The 22,883-nt window shown below is 39.9% G+C and overlaps 1 protein-coding gene across 15 annotated transcripts in view; it reads left to right on the top strand.

The window, feature by feature from the left end:
* BAZ2B (bromodomain adjacent to zinc finger domain 2B) overlaps nt 1-22,883 on the top strand; it is a 394,656-nt gene that overhangs the window by 186,936 nt on the left and 184,837 nt on the right. Inside the window, exon 3 of one of the 15 annotated variants that reach the window (XM_075002080.1) lies at nt 9,619-9,765. The exons of the other annotated variants lie outside the window; for them this stretch is intronic. The gene's annotated coding sequence lies outside the window, so the exon portion shown is untranslated. The remainder of the gene's footprint in view (nt 1-9,618; nt 9,766-22,883) is intronic. 15 annotated transcript variants of the gene reach the window in all.

Here is a 22,883-nt window from a genome sequence, read left to right on the forward strand (position 1 = left end):
CGAGGTAATAGGGTGCGGAGTCTGAGTTTGTATAAAAATTCCTGTATTGGTGGGTGTCCCTCTGCAGCTCCAGCATGGAATGCAGGATCTCAGTTTGTTCCCTCACCGCTATCAGGAGCTCTTGCAAGTCTTTGCTCCTGGACTGGAGCATGCTTTGTTATCACTTCTGCGTCCATCTTTGGTTATCAGTGGCTCTTGCTTGCTCCCTGTCTGCTTTTTCTAGTTGTTGCAAGATGAGGTCCTTCTTGGATCTCTTCTTCCACCTCGTCATAGCAACCTGGTCAGCCCCATGTAAGCTGCCTGTGGAAGACAGTGAAGGTCAAAATGTAGATACGTATTTTAAATATGACACAAAGAGATTACCCATAGAATGAACATCTCTCTCTTTTTTTCAATCACACTTTTGATTTCCAAGGCCACTTTTGGCTTCTTAAAGATGACATTGAAGCAATCTGTGCAGAACAGAAGCTATTTATCCAGACAGTTTCACTGTGGACAGGGTAAGGTTTTATGGATGGGGGTGGGGGGTGGGGTCATTCCTGGAAAAAGTTTCTCAGTGGCTCTCATTAAACCTGAATAGGGGAAAAGCCATTTAAATATGAGAAAGCCCGTGCTGGACAGGCTGGTGTCTGAGAGCAGGGTCTGTACAGCCCCAGAAGTTGGGGGGGATGGGGGGTGGGGGTTCAGTCCCCGTGGCCATATGGTGAAGGGTGTGGGGTCATCCCTGGAAACTGAAAATTGTGCAAAAAACATTTCTCAGAGGCTCTTCATCAATCCTGTACAGGGAAAAGACAACAGCATGGTGAGAGGGGAGAAGGCCAGGAGAACTGTCCAGCTGCACATAGGGGAGAGATGGAGAGCCCGTCAGCCATGTGGTGTAGCAAAGCAGTCCTCAGAAATTAAAAAGGCAAAGGAGCAGTGCAAAAAACTCTCATAAAAATTCCTGTTCTTTGTGTAGGTTGCAAAAAGAGACATCAGCCTCCTAAGAATATTCGAGACTGAAAAAGTATGAGCATATTTTCTGTGTGAGCGCAAGGCAGGAAAATTTGCCAAAATGCTGTGCGGTGCCATGATATTGGATAACTTAATGGTTGCTTGGTGTTGCAGGGTGTGCTATATTGGAAGCTGCGATAAATCAGGCCTCCCCAAAACTTTATGCAAAATACAAAGGAGCTCCTGGATGAGACATTTATGGAGATCTCCAAAGAGGAGAAGCATTCTGTCGCCAGAAATATTAACAAGTTCTTCTAAAAAAGGGCATTGTCGCCACCATGCGTGCCCGAGGATCAACCCACTTGTAGCAGCGTGGGGGAAAAAAAAGTGCTTCACAAAAGGAAACCCATACCCCAAACTCAACCCTCTTGTAGTATTACAAAAAGTACTCATCAGAAGAGCCCCACTTGGCACCATTGCTGGACACCATAACTTCAGCTGTCTCTGAGAAGGGTGCTGGGTCGAAGTCCAGTGTGAAGACTTCCTGACTTCCAGGATCAGCTTTCATGGGCACCAACTGAATATTGGTGGCCTTCTCTTTATCGGCCTCCTGCTCCCCCTCTCAGCTCACACCAGAGTCCTCAGGACAGTGTCCTGAAGAGTCCCTGTTAGCTTCTGGAACTGTGTTTGCATCAGTCCCAAGAATTTTGTCCAAATGCTCGTAGTATCGGCACATTTTGGTAGATGACCTGATTGCCTGTTGGCTTCTCAGACTTTATGGTAGCTCTGCCAGAGCTCCTTTACTTTTAGCTGGCATTTCTCAGTGTCCTGGCTATACTGTTTAGCAGTCATACTCTCTGAATTTTTCTTGTAAATGGTAGCATTTTGCTTGCATACTCTGTCTGCTCATTACTCTCTTCTCCCCACACAAAAATAAGATCCAGGATCTTGTTGTGGGTCCATGCTGGAGCTCTTATGCGACTTGGAGAACTCAAATCCAGAGAACCCTGAGTAGTCCTGATAGGTAGATGCGATGGATGATTGATGTGTGCTATCCATGGTGGTCAGAAAGAGAAGGAATTCAAACTCCTGATACTATTCAAATTCAAATTTGTGGGCTTCCTCTTACCTACTTCCTGTGCACCTGGAGAACATTGGAGCTCAAAGCAGCCAGAAGACACAACTGTGGGGCATTATTGGATATTTGGGGGGGACTCTTTTGGAAGCCAGTAAAACTGTCTTAAACAGAAACTAAACACTACCATTAATCCAAATGCTAAAGTTTGAACTTCCTGTTACTCCCACTAGGATTGTCTGCGTAAGAATATCGGCCATATCTCCCCCTAATATCAAACTAATGGTATTTGTTGTATGGACAGTCACTATTTAAAATTGAGCTAAATGCCTTAGAATTGGATTTGTGCTGTAGTAGTAGACATAGCCTCACTGCAGTTCTTCTAGATGTGATGCAGATCTGTATCACAGCCCATCATCTGTCCCCTTGACATTATAGTCTTTCCATAGACATTTGGTGCAAATGAACTGAGGGGAGTTGAGATGGTGCCACCTCATATAGCCAGATTAGGAATTTCAGGCCTGAGATGCAAGCACTGCTCTCCTACAGCTAATGCTAGTTAAAAGTGTTTGGTTCCAGCATGCACACACTTGCTTGGAGTACACATCTTTTATGACGTCTTCAAGAATTACAGGTACAGAAAGTAACTGTTTCTTTCTACAGCCTTAGTTTCATAATTCTTTATTTCATATGTGAATATATTTTAGCAATAAAACATTTAGAGATGTCAAATCTGTGTGGTAAGTAGGCAACTCTGAGACTAAAATTAGTGACATTTCTTCAAAATGAAGATGTGAATAGTTTGGGATAGGGATATGGTGACAGGGTAGCATGGATGAGCTTCCTCTACCTGAGGGGAAAAAAACCAGGAAATTCAACCTTAATTTATGAAGAAGTAAGATAAGATGACTTTGGGGTTTTGACATGGAAGAAGCAGTTGAGGCTTTTTGTAGAGAAGAAATCTGCATCTCCAGTTTACCTTCTTTTGTGAAGAGATGAAGGTAATGTTGAGATTTAAGCAGGCTGGGAGTGTAGAAGGGGTTTGAATTGCTGGTGCCTCTGCCCCGGCACATTCTGATAGTAGTGAGCTGCCCTTTTGTTATCTACTTGCCAGGGAATATCTGTCCATGCATGTATCATTAATGGATATACATGGTAGCTGGGTGTTCTTGTTCACAACATCATTAGCAGTGAAAGAGTTAGCCTTACAGTGAAGCTATAAACATTAACTTTCAGTTTGAACACATGCACATGAATGGGAGAAATTCATACAGTTCAGACCTATTTTTTGTGTTGTCTCTTCTCATACTTAGATGGCACTGTATCAGTTTCATTCAGTTCTTATTTAGGAGGTTACAGTCACAGTTATAGCAGCTAGAAAGATTTTTGTTTTGGTTTAGAGGAAAGGTTTCTTTTTCTTTTTAATACTCTGAAGTGACGTAGCATCTGCAGAAGATTTGGTGGCTGAGAATAATGTAAAATGCAAAGTCCTGGCCATAGTGCTGTTCATTATTTGCCGTTTACTTTTAATTGTAGCCCTTCTTCTATAATATAGACTGTACAACAGAAATTCAACAATCCATGACTTGTATTTATTTCTACCCAGCAGCTAAAATTTTAGGGGGCTTTCCCCACCCAGCCTGAGCAACATTGAAGGGACCATTTCAACTGGCACTTCATCCTCTCGTCACCCAAAATTCACCCCGATGGGATAAGGGGGACCGACCCCCCAACAATCATTCAGGGCTGGCCCCCCCACCTGAGCAGTACTTCGTGTTGAAATTTGGCGAGCCTTGTACCTTGTGTTGGAGAACTCTGTGTGGTGTAGCGGGAAGCCAAAAGTCTTTTTTCCTAACTTCTTCTATACTTCTCTTTCTTCAAGTTTTGGCAAATTCCTTATCAAATGGTCCCCTTAAGACAGGGAAAAGTGGCTGGAGGGTCAGTTGAGAAGACACAGACACCTGCTGCTTTTTGTAAAGTCTTTGGTAATTCAGTTATAAAAAACAATTCAGTTATAGAAGCAAGAGATTTCAGTTAATTTGGAGATCTTTGTTGATGCCCTACTTTTTCTTCTTTCCTTCTGGTAAAATGGTCATTTGCTTTCCACGGGAGGGAAATGAGGGCATAGCAATGTGGGAAGATGACATCACTTTTCCACAGCCACTTGCAGGGCATTTTTTCCCATACTGTACCAGTGAAAATATGCAGAATGCTGTGGGAACTGTGGGATAGGTTTTCACAATGCACTGTTGCAAAAGTTGACGTTTGGCAGTTGAGTATGACAGCAGTAAGTTGACTTTGTGGGGAATTTGTAGGGAGGTGAGGATAGTCAAATTTGAATGTATAAAACCCAGCGTTACTAAACCAATTTTAATAAATTCGAATTTATCTCATAGTGTAGATGTAGCCTGAGAAATGCTTGATTTTGGAAGCAAGGAATGTCTCATGTCTGCAATTTTTCAAGTGCAGGCATCCACTTTGGAATTTATTCTTCTTGACAGCACATCTGGGCCCAGTACAAGACTTGTTTAATTTAACTCTTAGTAACAAAATGACTTGTGTTTGATCTGTGTAACTATAATTCCTAACTTGCTGCAATGATAGGTCCTATTGAAATTAGTTTTAAGAATATTATTTTTCCATCCAGTGGAGCTCTACCTACACTGTCAAGTAGGGACAAGCAACAAAACCTATTTAAGACTTCACTGGGGGTGGTGTTCGCCTCTTTACTTTTCAGTATGTTGCAGGGTAGAGGAGACACAAAGGAAACTTGTTGGGATATTGGTAATAGCTTGTTCATGGAAGGGGTGGCCAGTGTTTTAGCAGTTTTTGTGCACTGTATGAGTAAGCACATCAGCTTGCTGACTGACAAGTAGGAGGTGAGATGTGTCCCTGGAGGGCCATTGGTGGTTGAAAGAAGAAAATAACCGTTATTACATGTAATCTTTTTAAGTACTGGTATCTGGCATGGAATTAAGAGTGAGCTGGGAACATCTAAAAATATGTCCTGTTTTGTTTTTGTCAATATCATTTGCATATCCGCCTTCATTTTCATGATCCATTACAAAGACAATTTACCTAATAATTATATTTTGCAGTGTGAGTAATAGGTATTAAAATGATCTGAGAAGAATTGTTTACCTTGACAGCTAATATTTGAGTAATAACACTTGTACACAAGTTCCATCCCATAAAAATCCTAAATCATGTATGACTTGTAAAATTCATTGGTACTCTTTGTGAATAGCGATTTTTTGTGAATGAAAAATTTCTAATGCCAAACCATAATGCACTTTAGTGCAAGAGACTATTTCTGGTGAAGTTAGGGGTAGACTCCCACTGATTTCAGTATGAACTCTATACTACTTATGAAAAGGTATTTTTAAACTTCAGTAAGTAGTTTTGCCGAGATTTTTGTCTTAGCACAAGGATCTGTTGCTGCTTAAAGATTTGTTTAACCCTCTCTCTTGACAAACATTACATGACTACAAACATGACATGTTAGTAGAATATCTTTTTTTGTGAACAAAATAAAGAAAAAACACTTTCTATCAATACATTTTTGATTATTTTAAATTTTTTTTAATGGAGTGAGTTCTTTTTCTGTGTTTGTTATGACAGTTTTGTGCATCTACTGCATGAAATAATCTTTTATTTCTTTTAAGAATCTCAAGATAATCTTTAAGATCAAAGATGTAAAATATAAATATTTTACGAGAACAATCCTCATTACTATTTTTGCTGATATTGTTAGCATAGTTTGTGGAACATATTTAATTTACAAATATTTAATCATGGGGCCTGGTTTATTTGTGAACAGGTGTCTCGTTCATTCTCAGACCACCATCGAACATTTAGCTCAGATACAGCACCACTGAATGGATATTTAGGCCTGGGCTATGTCAAAGTTTTGCTAGCATAGCTATGTTTAAAAACACTCTCTCTCTCTCTAACAGGCAGACTAGTTAGGCTGGCAAAACCTGTACTGTAGAAGCACGTGCATTGGCAAAAATGACCTTTAGACAATAACCCTTATTTGTTTGCAGAACTGATGTTAGCTATACCAGCAAAAAACTTTTCCTGTGTAAGCTGCATCTCTCCTAGGAACATTTGCTGATATAGCAATACCAGCAAACCTTTCTAGTATAGATAAAGCCTCGCTTTAGGTATGCTTTCTAGACTTGAGCAGAAAACCACAGAAGAGAATAGGATTCTTTCCATTGACTTGTATAGGTTTGGATCAGGTCTTTGTTCCTTTGGGTGATTGTAAGATTGTGTTGTAGCGCATTGGCAGTATAGTTAGAGGAAGTTTGAATTGCAGATGTCCACTCTGGATTTCATCCCTAGATTTGTCAATTCACTGCTTTCCTATGGCTGTCATGCTGAACTGTTCCTCAAAGAGGAAAGTTTATGCCCTGTTTGTGTGCTCACCATGTTACTTTTGAGGCTTCCTTTCTCATTGGTCACTTTTTTTTTTAATGGGATTTTCCATTTTCGGAATGTCATGGCCTCTGTCAGCTCCTGAAGGTCCATCAGGGAGAGCCACTGTACCCTCTTAAATTTTCTTCATTAGTAGGTTGTGTCAGTTAAATAGGGAAGAAATATCATTCTCCCACTGATGCCAGGTTCTTCTAGGACTTGCAATATTTTTGGGACAAAAACAATCTTAGGCAGTCAGAGGCATTCATTAGCTTCTTCCTACCTTGGAATAGATCCAGTTGACATATGACATAATTGAGGAAATTGTTTTGGATTTGTGCTGCTTTCAGTTACAACAGAAATGTACTTTAGAGAAATTAAGTGCAGATTCTTTTACTTCTTGCACATTAAATATGGTTTTTTTTCAATATTTGGAACAGGATTATTTTTTGTTCATCAGATTCTTCTCTACTAGGGACTCTTGCATGCCCTCTTCAGCAGGTAGCAAGGTGGTGGTGGTAGAATTCTAGACACTTAAAAAACATCACAACCTTCCCAGCTAATGTCTGTGACGGTTTTGATTTGTGTCAAGCTATTGAGCCATTTAGCCTCTTGCTCTGTAGGAGCCTGCAATTGGTATCTTTATCCAACCTTTGGGGGTGTTTTGTTTTGTTTTGTTTTTCTTTTAAATTGCACCGTTAATTTCGGTTGCTTCTAAATAATGTATTATGTAATATCTTTTATGAATGTTCTATTTTTTTATTTCCTTTCTCTTCTGAAACCTCCACATATGGCCATTAGCAGTTGTTTTTGAGATTTCATATTTTTCCAAGAATAACTTTTGTGATTCAGAGTTTTTATCAAAGCTGCATACTGATTCCTCATTGTAACAGAGCTTCAGCAGCAGTTTATTGCATGTGTGTGTTTGAATCTCAGTTCATCTAAATGATTCCTTTATTTTTAGCCATGTTTAAAAATATAGTACAGAATTGCCATTTCGATTCACAGTTGTTATTTCAGATGCATGTAAGTTGGAACAATTGTACGTTGCATTTGCAACTACTTAGTTTACCTGGGTTGATTTTGGTCAGGTGAGCAGACTTGTTTACTAGTGATCTAAGTGCTCCACCTGCCTTTCAGTTTGTTTACCAGGAAATCAAGATGTGTAAACTGCAGGAAGTACTATTTGACCCTCTCCAACAGTATCTCATTACAATAATTGCTAATCTCTGAATAAGACAGCCATGTTTTGTGAGTAACACACACACACAGAGAGGTTGTGTTAGGCAGATTTTAGATGTTTCCATAAATCTAGTGTGGTAAATGCTTGCTTGGATTATGCTTTCATGATAGCTTTTGAGAACAGACATCTGGTGACCTTTGGGGTCAGCAGAGCCTGAGCAAAAATAGTATGTGTTCTTTCGGTCCTCTTAGCTGAAAAAAATTATCACGGCTTGTTGTTTTGGAGTGCTGTCACTGCTCTGTAGCGAAAGGATAATGGCTACTTCCTGATTAAACCACTATCCACAGTAAGCTGTTAATGTTATATATCTATTCTCCTCTAAAGACGAGTGTTCTATTTTGCTTTCTACTTTTTTTCAGAGAATTATCAGTTTAAAATGTGTATAAATATGGGTTGAAAGGAGACCCTATGGTTAGAGGGACTTTTCGATTATTTTAATTTCCAGGATTATCTTTTTCTTTTTGAAGAAAGATACCTACTGGTTTTAATACTTATTTGAAAGATGTTTTAATACAAACTTGTCTGCAATAATTTAGATGTTGAGTGATTAATATTTGAAATGTAATTGGCGGAACATCTCTCAACTGTTCTTAATTTTATGTACAATTCTGGTAAATGTTCAAAGGAATAACTCTGATATTACAAGCAAAATATCTGAAGTATTTTTCAATTCTGTTGAATAAAAACTGATAATTTGTAGTCTGTTTATCCTGTGACATCTACCAAACTATTTGACATCTAGTTCAGATATGTCAGATTTTCTTGGTTAGAGGGTATTTTTTTTAGATCACTGTTTCCATTCTCATGATAGTTTAACTTCATTATTTTTTCCATCAAGTAACTGTACAATTGGCAGTGTTACAGTAGAGAACAGGCAGATGTAATTCCTGCAGTTCTTTGACAGGATCCACTTTTATATTACCCTCCAAAACATCATTTTGAGATTTAATACCATGGGATGGCGTTCCAGGGGAATGAAGATAAACTTTTACTCATAGATAGGAAAGAATCCACTGAAGTTGATAGTTCCACACATGTAAATGGAAGTATGCTTTGTGCATACAGGATGCTGTGTACACTGGTAGCATTACTGAGGCTGTGCATCACATAGTTAACCATTTTTCTCAGTTGTTTCACAGTGACTGGGAAAGTTGCAAAATCAAGCTCCAAAAAAAGATAAAGACAATGGTATAGCATTAACACCCGTGTTCTTTGCTGTGGTAATGAATATTTGGCATCAATTTCTCTACAGCAGGCAGTTAAGAATATTATAAAAAAATGCTGGAGCAGACTTTCTAAATTTAAAATCAGTATGGCTTTCTTAAAGTGCTGATATTAAACAAGATAGTTATGTGGTGTAAAAATTATAAAGTATTTCAAAAAAAGGCCAGAAAAAGAGGTAATCCGAGCAACATAGGTTGACAACAAGTAAATGGAATTATCTTTAGTAAGCGTGATTTAATATTTTTCTAGAGTGTGTGTGTACACGTGTTAGTTAGGGTTAATTTGCCTTTATTAAGGAACACATAGATGGCATGTCTTACCAATGCGAGCTTGCCAACATAAGAAAACTCCTTTGTGTCTAGAATTTGTTGGCCTAATTGTGTTGAGATTAAATGGGAACATTCCCCAGTAATCCTTATAATAGACTAGATTGTCATTTGACCATTACCTGGTCTTCTTTTGATGAAAATCAGTGTGATGGCATGAGTAAACTTAATTTGCCAGTGTCAGTGCAATGCCTGCCCCTTAGAGAGAGGAATCCTGTAACCCCTTATAAAATGCAGTTAATTCTGATCACCCACTTTTGCAAATGGCATGAGATCCTCAGAGGAAATTTGCAATGTAAGTGCTTTGTGGCATTATTCACTGTTTTCGTTATTAAACTCCCATGCCAAAACATTAACCACTATTTTTTAAACAAAATCTGCTGTATTTTGTATTTCAGTAAGTCTAGACTACAGAGAAATTTATATTGAACATTACGTGGTTATGCAGTTATTGAAATCCAGATCCAAAGTCACTTGAGAATTTGTTCTTGTACCTTCTACATGTGGATAGTTTGCAGCAGTTGGAGACAGACTTCCCTTGTAAGGTCAGTTAGTTTTCTTTTTGCCTTCTAACCTATTCTTCTTGGCTACTTCTACACGGGGGAGTGCCTGGTGAGCAGGCCAGGGGCTGCAGCTGCCAGGCAGTGGGGTGAGTTCATGCCCCGCTGCTCCCACCTCCCCTGGCACAGGCAGGGGGGAGAACTGCAACAGGAATATGGCTGCTTTCTCGACCCCCACCTGACCCTTTACTTTCCCTCTCCCTCAGTAGCCCCACCACGGTCCCTCACTCCCTCTCCATATCTGAGTGGGGTTGGTGGGTTGTGAGTGGGCTGGTGCATGGTTGGGGGAGGTGGGCAGGCTACGGCCTCTTGGTAGCACAAGGCTTGTGGGTGGGGGCGTGGGCAGGAACTGCAGCCAGAGCATGCAGTGCTGTGGAGCAGCTGTAGCGGGGTCAAAGAGGAGTAGAGTAGCATGGGAGGTAGCTGGGGCATGAGTGGGTGGGGTGACTGTGTGCTTGGGAGTGCTCCATTGGGGTGGAGCAGTTGTACCTGGAGAGGAGGACCATCTCATATTCACATGCATTGTAGCTCTTGAAGTATTGGTCTTGTAACCATATTTAGATAAATGGCTCTTCTCGCTACTTTGGTTGCAGACCCCTGGTCTAGAGGTTTCTGTTTGTTTCTGTTGGAATAGTGCCAAAATGTGCCCTTCAGTACTGGGGCCCTATTGTGTTGGGTACTGTACAATGACAAAGCCTTTGTCCCAGAGAACCTGCTACCTAGTATGAAACAATATGCAGCATGTGAAACAAGCAGTGAATGGCAAGTGGTGAAGGTAGGCATCTGTGACAAGATCAGACACCCATAGGTTACACATTGTACCCTTAATGGTTTCAAATCGTCTGAAAGGTTTTGTTAGTTTTATGCTTAACAAAAAAAAAAAAAAAAGAGGGGCTGTGTCCCTGACTGCTATGGCACTATTACTTGGTTGATATTCTTGTAATTCAGAATTTGTTTCAAGTGCCTTACATCTTGAACAGAGATTCCCAACTTATGGGTCAGGACCCAAACATGGGCAGCCATTAGATTTTTTCGAAGGGTCACTAGCTGGGCATCTTTGAGCTACATATAGCTCTTTAAGGAGCCATTTGTGGCTCTTGCCGCTCACTCCTTCCGCTCCCATTCCCTGCCTGCTGCGCTGAAATAGAACTCAATTTAATTGTTTTAATGGCTGTCAGGAGGGATCTGGCTGTTAAACCAATTAAACTGAGTCCCATTTCAGTGCGGCAGGGCAGGGAAGTGCCTGTGCTGCAAGTGGAGGAAGGGAGTAGGAGGGCTGGCGGGAGCTGCGTGGAGAAGACGGCAGCGGCCCAGTGAAGTAACAGTGGGGGGCAGCAGTGACGCTTGTGTGTGGTACATGGGGTGGCTTGGATCTGTGAGGGGTTTAAGCCTGTGGATGGGGGGGGTCAGTTTGGGGCTGCGAGGCGTTTAAGCCTGGGGGCGGGTTGAGGGCAGTTTGAGGGTGTTAAGGATTTAAGCCTGGAGATGGGGCAGTGGTTTGGGGCTGTGAGGGGCTTAAGCCTGGGGGCAGTGGGAAGGGGTGAATCAAGATTTATAATTTTTTTCCCCTAGGGGAGACCCTCCCCCTGGCATTCTCTCCCCTGCCCCCAGTTTTGAATTGCCTTGGGTCGCTGTCTCAAAAAGGTTGGGAACCACTGATCTGGAAGGAACAATAAACTTGAGAGTAGATTTGGCTGTGTTGTAAAAATGTGCAAATCAATTGACTTCAGCACAGCTGCACTTAATGACAGTGGTGAATTTGGCTCTGACCAATTTCAGTTCAGATGTAAGTAGGTAGAACTTCGTCAGTGTCAGTGGAGTTCACTCCTTACACTAAGTGGAGATCCCCCTCACTTCGAAGAGTAACGGTTATCAAGAGTTGTTTTTCAGTCACTACAAACTTCAGACTTTTGTGTGGAGGTCTCAAGGCAGCTGAAGATAACTGCAGGAATTGCTTGGCTAGTTTAGCTATTCTGCTGATATTCTTTCTGTTCCTTTTGGGTGTGTTTTTTACTTTTAAGTCCATCTCAGTATTACCTCTAAGGTCCTGCCTACTGAAGCACTCAGACTAGTCAAAATGGTGTTTAAGGAGGCACAGAATGAGCTCAGACTAGCTACAGGCATAAAGGGAAACAAGAAGACTTTTTATTAATATATTAGAAACAAGAGGAAGACCAGGGACAGGGTCGGGCCATTGCTCAGTGAGGAGGGAGAAGCAGTAACAGGGAACTTGGAAATGGCAGAGATGCTTAATGATGTCTTTGTTTTGGTCTTCACTGGGCAGTCTGATGAAGGAATGCCCGACACAGTGAATGCTAGTGGGAAAGGGGTAGGGATAGAAGTTGAAATAAAAAAAGAACAAGTTAAAAATCACTTAGGAAAATTAGATGTCTGAGAATCACCAGGGCCTGATGAAATGCATCTGAGAATACTCAAGGAGATGATAGAGGAGATATCTGAGCCTTTATCTATCATCTTTGGGAAAATCATGGGAGACAGGAGAGATTCCAGAAGACTGGAAAGGGGCAAATATAGTGCCCATCTATAAAAAGGGGAATAAGAATAACCCAGGAAACTACAGGCCAGTCAGCTTAACTTCAGTGCCAGGAAAGATAATGGAGCAGGTAATTAAATAAATCATCTGCAAGCATTTGGAAGGTAATAAGGTGATAGGGAACAACCAGCATGGATTTGTAAAGAACAAATCATGTCAAACTAATCTGATAGCTTTCTTTGATAGTATAATGAGCCTTGTGGATAGGGGAGAAGCGGTAGATGTGGTATACCTAGACTTTAGTAAAGCATTTGATATGGTCTCGCATGATATTCTTCTAAAAAAAACTAGGCAAATACAATTTAGATGAGGCTACTACAAGGTGGGTGCATAACTGGCTGGATAGCCGTAGTCAAAGAGTAGTTCTTAATGGTTCTCAATCCTGCTGGAAAAGTATAACAAGTGGAGTTCCGCGGGGTCTGTGTTAGGACCAGTTCTGTTCAATATCTTCATCAATGATTTAGATATTGACATAGAAAGTACACTTACTAAGTTTGCAGATGATACCAAGCTGGGAGGGGTTGCAACTGCTTTGGAGGATAGCATCCTAATTCAAAATGATCTGGATAAATTGGAGAAATGGTCTCAGGTAAACAGGATGAAGTTTAATCAGGACAAATGCAAAGTGCTCCACTTGGGAAGGAACAGTCAGTTTCACATATGCAGAATGGGGAGAGACTGTCTTGGAATGACTACAGCAGAAAGGGATCTAGGGGTTATAGTGGACCACAAGGTAAATATGAGTCAACAGTGTGATGCTGTTGCAAAAAAAGCAAACATGATTCTGGGATGCATGAACATGTGTTGTGAACAAGACACGAGAAGTCATTCTTCCGCTCGACTCTGCACTGGTTAGGCCTCAGCTGAAGTATTGTGTCCAGTTCTGGGCACCGCAGTTCAAGAAAGATGTGGAGAAATTAGACACAGTCCAGAAAAGAGTGACAAGAATGATTAAAGGGCTAGAGAATGTGACCTATGAAGAAAGGGTGAAAGAATTGGGCTTGTTTAGTTTGGAAAAGAGAAGATTGAGGGGAGACAAGGTAGCGTTTTTCAGGCATCTAAAAGGATGTCATAAGCAGGAGGGAGAAAATTTGTTCTTCTTGGCCTCTGAGGATAGAAGAAAAGGCAATGAACTTAAACTGCAGCAAGGGAGGTTTAGGTTGGACATTAGGAGAAAGTTCCTAACTGTCAGGGTGGTCAAACAGTGGAATAAATTGCCAAGGGAGGTTGTGGAATCTCCATCGCTAGAGATGTTTAAGAACAGGTTAGATAGATGTGTGTCAGGGATGGTTTAGACAGTACTTGGTCCTGCCATTGGGGTAGGGAGGAGCTGGACTCGATGGCCTCTCGAGGTCCCTTCCAGTCCTAGAGTTCTATGATTCTGGGATTCTATGATTTGTTCATGTTGCTCTTTGCTTTGTCAGTCATCTTTCAAGGAAAAAATAGTATATGCCTTCTCCCATGCCATCTCCAAGGCATACAGTTCCCTTCCTAAGCTCATCTACAGCACCACTACCCTCTGTCAGAAGTCACGTCAGTTCTGACGATCCACTTTTGCTATAATACTTGTGGAAGACTAGATGATTGGTTAATAATCACCATTGTTTGAGAAGTAATTGCCTTGGTTTAGTCCAGAAGTTTTCAAACTGTAATCTTTGAACCACCAGTGGTCTGTGAGCTTTAGTCAGGTGGCCTGTGGATAGTTCCCTCTAAGATGTGCACCTGGGTGGCCACGCACAAGAGAATGAAGGACTGTCCACCTAATTTGTGATTTGCAGGCATTGGTCTACTAGACAGGTTGCTTAACCCTAGTCACTTACGTAGCCTTGAGGGGTATATAGGTAAGTGGGAGAGGGTGGTGAGGTGGGGGAAGTAGGTGGTAGGGTGGGAGAGCTGTGGTGTGACAAAAAGGAAGTAGGGGAATTTAAGACTTGTCAGACTGTGATGGCTAAAGAGGAGACTTTTCCCAGCTCCAGGGGTTGTAGGGGGAGATGGTCCTCCTTCCGAGCTTCAGCTTTTTGGTGGTTATGGCAGGAGGTCAGACCCTCCCCACTCATTCCCAGCCCAGCTCAGTTGCTGCCCTGCTGGGAGAAAGACACCCCTCCCCTTCTTTCCTAGCCTCAGCTCTATGGCTGATGAGGCTTGGGAGAGACTCCTACTGATAATAAAATGAGTTGTGTGCTTTTATTTGGAGAACAAAAATCCTTAATTATTAAGGTGTTTTATTCAAATTACTTTACAATAGCTAGCTAATGGTACAAACAACACTTAGGAAGATAATTAAGTGGCCCACTGAGACCCACAGCAATATTCAAGTTTGAGAACCACTGCTTTAGTCTCCCATGATGCGTTCTCCCTCTTTCACTGTCTACCATTCTAGCAAACTTTGCTTTTTTGTCTTCCTGCCATTTCCCAGAAAAGATAGAAGGCAGTGGAGATGCCACTATCCATTGAAGCTGAAGTGCCCTGTAAGTTCAGCACTCCTTTCCTGTTGCTGTGTAGGGATGATAAATTCAATTTAATTAGTTAACCAGCTAAATGCTAGGGTTAACAGATTCACTGTTAAACAGGTGTGGGGTAGCAATTGGGGAGGCTGCTCCAGCTCAGCTGCACTGGAGTGGTCCTTCTGTCATGAATGGGGGGGCACTCCAACAGGTGGGGGGTATTCCAGCATGGCTGGAACACTCCCTGTCTGCAGCTGCCTGGCTCAAGAGTGCCATGGACAGGCACTGCTCCATGCCCAGCCTGAGCAGCCCCCATCTGCCCTCTGCCTACTGTGGAGGGGGGAGCTTTTCAGCTGGGCTGGATTAGGCTCAGTCTGCAGCCTTCCAGGTCGCCACTGTGGATGGGGCTACTCCATCCTAGCTGGCACAGCCCTGCCCATAGTGGCCATGCAGGGCTGGAGCAATCTCCTACCTGTGGTGATTGGGGAGCTGCTCCAGCCATACCGGTTGACCATAATCGGTAAGCCTAATCCATTTAGGATGAGGCTTTCCTGTTAAGTAGTTACACTTTTAACATCCCTGCTGCTGTGGCAAAAGTGACCTGATAAAAATTAGTCCCAAGTTAACATTCATTATCAAAAGGACATCAGTGCATCTTACCCTTCTTAAGTCTCACCCCTCTTATCTCTTTTTCTGTCTCCTCTCTTTGCACCTCTTTTTATCCCCCCCAGTAAAGCTTGTGCAGTGGTGCAGCACCAAATACTTCATACCTTCATGTTTGCAGAAGCATCAGAATGAAACTGATGTGAGCACAATTGGTTTAATTCCTTGTTCTTGCTGTGCCATGGGGGAAGCATTATTTGCAGAGTAGAACAGGAGAGATCTGCTTCTGCTGGAGCCAGTTGATTTTTATCCTTCAACACCAGTGACCCCATAATAGATATTGCCATTCCATCTGTGGTTGGTACCAGGTGTTTAAGATATAAAACTGGGAAACTTGTTCCTGTGGTGTGGGGTTGGGTCTTTGGTAGTTATTCATCTGGAAGCACAGAGTGCTGAAATGGTGAAGGGCAGAGAATGCTTACTTATGGCACTAGTCCTAGATTTCCATAAAGCCAGCTGACTGGAGCACTCTTGAAAAACTAAGCATCCCTTTACCTAATTCTCACAAGTGAAAGCACAGAATGAAAATGCTTAGGGCTTTGATGTCTCACAAGGCAACTGGAAAAGTGTATTTGAATTAAGAAGTTTCTGTAGAATTTGTGAGAGTCCTGCTGCCTGCCAGCAAGACATGCTTGCAGAGTTCAAAATATTTTTCTGAATGTTGACTTAAATTAAACAGTGCCAATGTCTTTCAATTTAACATCCTGCTAGTTAAGCTAATGCTAATTGACTAGCTAATTTTTTATCTGATGGACAAGAAGAGATAAAATTTATTGTCTTAACTTGTATAGAAGTGCATAAATTACTAAAAATTTACTGTGTTCTTTTGTGATAATGTAAATGCAATGATAACATTAGAAGTAATAGCATTGAAAATTGTCTATTCAATGCTTTACAAAACAGAACCTACTCCAAAAACTAGAGCAGTAATGTCCCCCTTAAAGTGTTAATGTAGACTCCACTCTGCCCATCAGCTTCTTCTAAAGTGTCCTGCTAAGACTTTGATTTAAATTATGAGTGTCTCTCTGTTTCTGGTCAGGTTACATGGACTGATGTTTCCTAATTTAATTGTTTTGGGAAAGAATCATCCTTTTTGAATTTTTGGATGGAAAGCATTAACATATTAGAAAATGAGCTAATGCAGACTAAGACCTGTTGAAGGGATTCGGTTCTTCTATGATTCTTACATTTGACCCTGTGAAAGACTTACCACATCTTTTGATTTTCCAAGAGCTTAGAGAAACACTTTCTGCAGCATCACACCCTGGCAAATTCACGTGGAAATAGTTCCTACGTTAATACTGACCAAGTTATTTTAATTTATGTTGGTTGTCCCTCTGCACGTTCAAGCCCCCTTACATAAGTGAGCTAGATGTCAGCCATCATCACTTTTCTAGATGGAGTGTGCTCAGACCATCTATAGCCTTTCTCATGGGTTATATGTTTGACCTATAGGTTAGGTTAGGTTGACCCTGTTGTTAGGGAGTTGCAAAACTTTGTGCACATTTACCACATTGTGCAGTTGTTGTCCCATGATTTAAGGGGATAAAGAGTCCTCTACCTGAATTTAGCGTTCTTATGAATTGTTCCAGAAAAGGATCTGCTCTCAGGTCTGATGTGATAGAAATACAAATGATTGTTCTTTTTAAAGATGCAACTAGTTAAAAATGTTATATACTTGCAAAACGGGGCAGACATCTAATAAGCAGACGTGTTGGCTGCACATATACAGTCCCAAGGAAAGTAGCTGAAATCTGTAGTATGAGTGGTTTGATATCTTTCTTTGTACTACAGGAAGCAAAATTGGTAAGAAAAGGAAAACAGAAGTGAGGTGTTAGCACATCATATTTTGTTAATGCATTTCACAATTTCAGTTAAACTGACTAGAAACATGTTGACTTTGTATTGGGTTATTTTTTACTAAGCATACTTCCCGGAACAGTGTTTCTTCATGAAAGCAATGCGTTATCTAATTAAGAGTTTTAGAGCCTCCCTCTGTCTCTGTATATTCACATTCTCTGAAAACAGACCCTTTTCTGTTATGTCTGAGATGCCTCAAAGTACCAAGAAATTAACTTGTTAGGCTGATGTACACTAAAGAAAATAAACAGTAGTATAATGGGCATAGTAAAGATACAATTACCTATTGTGCCTATATACTGCCACATTTTAATCTTAACCTTCAGCTGGATTGTTCCTTGTATATAAGGACATTTCCTTATGTATGGAATTCATCTGGATATTTCCATTTATATAAATGACCCAATGTCTAACAGTGAAGGAAAGGACTTAGGGTTTAGTTATTTTTCTGTGACAAGAATGAATACAGTTGCAGATATATCCCTTTAAATTTGGCATCTGTGTGTTGTTGAAATCAAAATTTGGTATGGAACAGCAAGCATGCCTTGTAGATTTATGTGTATTACTAGGTGTAAGAATGTTAGTTTTTTTTTTCTCCAACATCAAAGAAAGTGACTTCTCCTATTGTGTCATAGAGTACAATCCTAGGGCTGGAATGGACCTTACGGGAGGTCATCTAGTCCAGCTCAGTCTCCAGTGTAGCCAGGCTCTAGACAATACATGAAATGGCAAACTTGTCAATTTTTGTTATGACTCCCAGGTCTGAGTCAAACTGCTTTATGGTAAGTATTATGGGATACTTAAGCTAGTATGCCACATGTAATGAAGTTCTATTCGTGTTTTTGTTCATTAAAATGTATAGTTCAAGAAGTCCTGAACATGTTGTGTGTGCTCTCTCTCTCTCTCTCATAAACAAACACACACTATCATAAATGGAGTTAGTGGTGCTTACCATTATTAAAGTTGCCCAACATTTCCCATTTTAAGACTGTTTTCCTTTGTTTAGAACATTGCCCAGCTGTTTCTGTTTACTTTGTAACTTTCCATGCTGTCTGCATGCCACATGCTGATTGTTTTGCAGAAGGAGGTGGGGATTGTTCATTAAAACAGTTCAGAGGTTAGATAAATTGTTTTGTCCATGGTGTTTAAAAAACAAAGAAAACAAAAAACAAAACAAAAAAGCCCCACACCGTTCTGGTGATCTTTACTTTGATAAGAAATTCCCAGTGCTCTGGATCAAGATCTTGAACGTGACTTGAGCTGAGTTGTGTGTCTGCCATGTGTACCTCTTGCTGTCTTCTGAAAATCCACCCATATTTGGCCAATATGTGAGCATTTGAAAAATTGAAGTTTATATGTGTTCAGTGGAGACTTAAATTTTAGCAACTAAATTTCCTGAGGAAGGCATTTGGAGCTGACACAGCATTCAAATGCCTCAATAAGGAGATCTTCCTTTCTCATCCTGCGGGCCTCTGCCTCATTCAGTGTACACCTTTGGTTACAACTGTAGCGGGAGTTTAACTGACAAGTCATCTTCACCAGACAACCCTGATTAATCCTTAGTATAGGTCTGTCCTATGCACTGAGTGAGGCAGAAGATCTGGGGGATAAATAATGTATGATTATTTATAATTACATAATTAAATATTGTATTATAATCAAGGGGGAACAAATTAGGATTGTACGGGCAATCTTAATTTTGGCATTTCCTAACTCTTGAGTTCCTGACTTTGAAACTGCAATAAAGTTAATTTAATCTTGTCTTTCACTTGTTATGTATGTTTCATGCTGCTGACATATTTTCTCTGAGAAATCCTTCTTGTAAATTTTTACTTTCATTCACTACTAGTTTTTTTAGACTATCTTAAAATATGTTGATATTGAATAACGTAGCTGGCCACATAATTTGTGGGGTGCAGATGCAGGTGTGACTGGTGCTAATGGGTATTTTGTTATGATAGTATGTTAATTAGTTTTGTGATTTTGTGTAAAGTACTTTTAAAAACAAGATCCTAATAGTTGTTAAAACTTAAGGAGCAATGTGGTACAAACTAAATTTTACTTCTAAGTATGGTAAAGAGAAAAAATGTAACCTCTTTTAATGGCAAGATTTTGCCCTGTAGTGACTGCTAATGAGGTAAGTACATTAAAAAATTAAAGAGAAATACTTTTGAACTGGTTCTGGAGGCATTCCAGAGATTTTAAAATCACTGTGGGAATTACATGCCTTTCTACCAAAAGCTAAACATTTGTTTTCTGTCAGTGGTTAGTTTATTTTTGATGCCACTGAGAAAGATTAACATAGCACTTATTTAGGAATACAGCATCTGTGTAAGTTCCTACTTTTGCTAAAATAAATGCATATATTTAATGGAGAAGAAGGTGGTTTTAATATCTTAGAAGACTTTGAAATTAAACACTTCAGAAGGTCCAAAACAGTCAAATCTCAGGTCACAAACAAAACTTTGTAGTAAAAGCTCCCTATGGTAGATATTGCTCTTGGATTTTGTACGTCCATGAAGACGACTATAGAAATGATTTAATAAACTATGGAAAATGCATATAACAGTCAAAGTAAAGAAGTACTGTAACCTATTATCTCATATAGTTACAGAACATAAAACAAAATAAAGGTTAGATTTAGAATATTAATTATTGTCTTGATTTAGACACCAGACTGAACTCTAGGCTGTGTAAATTGCTTTACCATCCTTGCTTTCACATTAAATTAGTCAGACAAAGTTTATAATTATGCAGATTTTTTTCTATCTGTTGCTAAGGAGCACCTCTTTAAACCATATAATTCTACGTAACTAAAAATCTCAAGTTTTCCACTTTTTTAGATCTAGTGATGTCTGTTTTTTATTCGCACATGGAGTTTACTCTGCTTATTTATTAAGAATGTTGGTGGTTTAAGTTCTGTATTTGAGAAAATATATTGATCTTGAAACATTCTGTACGTACACTTGACATCTAGAACCCTGGCCCAAACTCTGTTTAGTGGTGTAAAAACAGATATGTTTTTCTGCCCCCTTTTTTTAAAACATTCCCATCACCTCAATTACATTTCTTTACTTCTACAACGTGATGCTATTGGAATGCAAGCATTGACAGTAGAATGCGAAAGATGACTTACTCTGCTGTGTCTACCAAAATTGTTCTGATACGAACAGTGACAATGTTGTGGACTGTATCAAATGCTTTTTTCAAATCACGAGAGTGTATACAGTATTCTCTTCTCTAGAGCTGAATGACTATAATATGTAGGATGAATCAATGATAGTATTGGTTGAATAAGGGGGAATAGGAGGGGGGCAACTTGCTATTTTAGTTTCTGCTAGGATAATACCACAGGGCAAAGAAAAGTTGCTGTGTGTAATTGGATTTGCAAAAAGAGGAATATGTAGACATATTAAGCAAATTATTAGGAAAAGTTCAACATTTTTGAAGAATTTAGACATCCAATTGTTTTCAGTATTAAGGTATTTCAGTATTGAGTAATGAGAGCCTTGTATTTTTTTTGTTTTGTTTTAATGAGGGTGAGTTTTTTGTTCTTTTTGCCAAACTTGGAGCTAGTAAAGACAGAATGTTTTAAAAACATTAGTTGTTGGGGAAGTCAACTAAGTCTTCCTAATGGTATAAAGATAAGATATGATTAGTGTAATAAGTCTAATTACAATATTAAACTTTCAGAATTGTTTGCAGTTGTAATTACTCTAAACTTGTGTAATCTAAGAAGTCAAGACTTAACTGTCCTAAAATGGTTAATTTGTTCATTGTCTTGTATCTACTCTATTGATCTGAGTGAGGCAAATATTTAGTATTTAGCTTCTATTGTGCATTGAGTTACATTTTTTGTATTCATCTCTACTAATTTTGTCTGCTGGTTTCAATGAACATGTCTATTATAAACACAGCGGTAAAGGTTTTTAAACTTTTGCCATATCAGAATAATAGTACATGGAAAAACCAGACCAGACTAACAAAATAGATTCACGGTCTAATACGAGTATTGCTACCTTAAACATTCTGTTCATTAAGCAACAATATTTTTATTTCTCCTTCAGTCTTACGAATTTAAAGAACCATCAGGATTATACATATGGCCTCTAGCACACAGTGCTATATTTATTTTAAAAATAGTTTATTCTGCCAAAATGTCAGGATTTAATCAAAGTGCTTCACTCTGAAGGCAATACAATTGCTTTAATGTCTGAGTCCTTTGACAGCTAGCTTCTGCATTCATGCACAAGGACTGTCAGATGAAAATTATTTTGTGTGCTTATGTAATAAAATATTGACAATTCTGTACTAAGTTATTTGTCTTAAGAAGTCAAATATAAAATCACCATCACAAATGTGTAGTCCCCTTTAGACCATTGCACCATGTAGAGTAAGCGTGATTCATGTAATTGCACAGTGAAATTGTCAGATCGGGTTTGATCCTGCAAATCCACAGATCTGTGGGGCTAAGTTCCCTCTAAACTGGGTGATTACATGAGCTTCCACAGTGGGTAGAGAGATGCATAAGACTTTAATGAGAAACGTTCATTTGATTCTCTTTATAAGGACTGTTTTTTTAATTAATCATTCTTTACACACTAATGAAGAGACTGTTCTAGGCTTCTGGGAGTGTTGGTCTGGATGGGATCTCAGCAAGTCATCAGGTCCAGCTGCTTGCACTTAGACTGGAACAAGTGATCTTAGACCATTCCTGCAATGCATTTGTCCAATCTGTTCTTACAAACCTCCAGTAATGGGGTTATTTAATGACTCTCTTTGCCCAACCCTGAATGTTCACAATTTCTCCTATGGCCTTAGACATGGGGTGACCTGAAATGAACACAGTATTCCAAGGAAAAGTATGCTACTGATTTCTAGACTGGAATTATAACGTTTCCGTTCCATTCATCTCCTAACATTTTGCTGTTGGTTTCTCTTCTGACTGGAGCTGCACATTTAAGGAGAGTTTTGCATTAACTCCCCAGGTCTTTTCTCCATATTTCAGTGTAAAATCTACTCTTTTTCATTGCTCCAGTTCAGAATAATGAATCATTAGGTGGAGTTGACAAAGTACGATCACACCTTGATAAGACAAAAGCCGTTAGGAAGTGCCCTAGCCTGTTCCTCTCTGTGACATAAAAATCCAAAGACTTAGCGATATTAGCCCAAAGGATCTCTGAGTTGGTCTTGAAATGCATCAGGTGGTGCTACCAAATATGTAAAATGAATACTCCAGACTAAACCTATACAAATTACATGAGTTCAGTCTCCTCTTCTGTCACCTTCTTTAAGGATGGTCCTATCTCAGAGGTCTGTAGAGTGAAGACTTGGGTGTCAGTCCTTACCTTCATAGAACATTATGTGATCACCACGGATTCTGCCTCTGATGCCATCTTTGGCTCCACAGTACTATCATCTGTGACTAAGCGGACTCCGAAATCCAGGGCCTCAAAGGGAAGTACTGCTCAGGAATTACCTACAGTGGAGCTCCCATAGGGACAGTTCCTGAGGAAGTAGTAATAACTATGTTCATTATCAATGGTATTGCAAGATCTGTGTCCCTATGTGTGCTCCATTAC

This window comes from Carettochelys insculpta, chromosome 8, assembly GCF_033958435.1.
Source record: "Carettochelys insculpta isolate YL-2023 chromosome 8, ASM3395843v1, whole genome shotgun sequence".
Taxonomy (NCBI): domain Eukaryota; kingdom Metazoa; phylum Chordata; order Testudines; family Carettochelyidae; genus Carettochelys; species Carettochelys insculpta.